Raw genomic sequence first — 1,607 nt, 5'->3', positions numbered from 1 at the left:
CTGGGAAAAAGTGTCCACTGTGCAAAATGGCACAGGAGGACAGAACTGACTGTGGAAAAACATGGCTGGGGAAAAAGAGCTGAGGGAATGTACAGGCTGATGAGGGGCAGGTAAGTGAAGTTCGATAACTAGGGACCTGGCAGGGCTAGGGCCCCAGAGAGCAAAGGCTGATGGGAACAGAGACCCTTTATAAATGGGACTTGGCTGGTAGTAGAAGTCATTGAAATGCTCAGGGGTAAGAAAAAGATGCTGGTTTCCAGAGGACCAAGGCAGTTATTATGTAACAATTAGAGATGCATTTCTGCCAGTGTTAAGAGATACAGAAGAGAAAACCAAGAATCTTGTGGTGTTAAGGTGTGGCAGAGACCAGCATGGTTAGAATGTCAGAACTGAACACCAGACTGGGAGGCAGCAGTTCATGTCAAGGACTCTGTGACTCCTGCAGGGGCTGGAACTTCCAAAGGTGAAGCCAGGTTTTGTGGGCACAGACAACCACAGTCTCCCTAACAACACTTTATGTACTAGAAAGGGGGTGCTTATGCAGCACTGTGGAATCACTGGTGGCACAAGAGTACACAGATGACTGGAACAGGGTGGCTGAGTCCGGAGTAAGGAGAAAGTCCTCTGTGTTTTCTCTGGAAACACTGTATCCATCAGGGATTTCTTTGTCCTGGTTGTCAATACCATATGAGTCATGGATCAGCCGCAGTCCACGCCCTATGTCTTGTTGATACCAGTACATGGACTTAAGGTGTTGGTCTGGTGGCATTTCAAAGTCACTTTTTCTTTTGTTTTTGTGATCTTGTATCTTGGGCTCTGGATGATTCCAGCCTCTATATGTCCTATGGCAGAGGAAGAACCCGGTGAAGAGCCCAGAGAGGAAGGTTTGTATTGAGGTTTTGGGAATTTTAGGGAAGGAAGCCCACCTATGGCACATACTCACCTGCCCATAAGAGACTGAAGGTCACCCAGGAGAAGAGCTCCGTGCCCATTTCTCAACAAGGGCAGTGATCTTGTATCTTCCAGTTATGTCTAGGGGAAGTAGAACTTGAGGTTTCTATGACTCGGTGATGTCACTGTCCTGACAAATGCATAAGTTGTGTAGTGAAACTACCACGCTCCTCACCTACAAGGCAATTTTCACTTACAAATGTGTATTTGCTCATGTATGCACGTATTTGTCAAGAATTTCATATTGGGACACAATTTATGTGTCCCAAATGGAAAATGATGTGCAGCCTGTTTTTAATTACAAGTGCATATGCCTCTTCCCTGATTTTAGTATGGAAATCTGTTCCTACAACCATCTCATTAGGATGTAAATACTTATTTGTATACTGTTTTGTCTTTTTCTCATGTTTCTCCAGTCTAGAGAGACTTCTCACAATATTTCTCATGCCTTTTATTGTTCTTTCGCTAAAAGGTTACCTCCAAGCACTTTTTGTTTTTAATAAGGTAATTACTGGAAGTCAGTCTGAGGTTATATTACTTGGGTAGAGGAGCCACTTGATATCTAGAAAGGATGAAAAGTATCAAAGTCAAGATTCTTAAAATGTGTAGAATTTTCATACACCTTCTCACACCAACTCATCTATCAGGAATGCTGA

General features: G+C 43.6%; 1 pseudogene; it reads right to left on the bottom strand.

The window, feature by feature from the left end:
• Positions 1-514: 514 nt before the first annotated feature.
• On the bottom strand, positions 515-992 carry LOC101788328 (T cell receptor beta variable 10-3-like; annotated as a pseudogene).
• Between the last annotated feature and the right edge of the window lie 615 nt (positions 993-1,607).

This window comes from Cavia porcellus, unplaced genomic scaffold (genome assembly GCF_034190915.1).
Source record: "Cavia porcellus strain 051 isolate PalLab524CR breed Dunkin Hartley unplaced genomic scaffold, mCavPor4.1 scaffold_6, whole genome shotgun sequence".
NCBI lineage: Eukaryota > Metazoa > Chordata > Mammalia > Rodentia > Caviidae > Cavia > Cavia porcellus.
The sequence above is the reverse complement of the archived record's forward strand: the minus strand, read 5'-3'. Positions and strand labels throughout refer to the sequence as shown.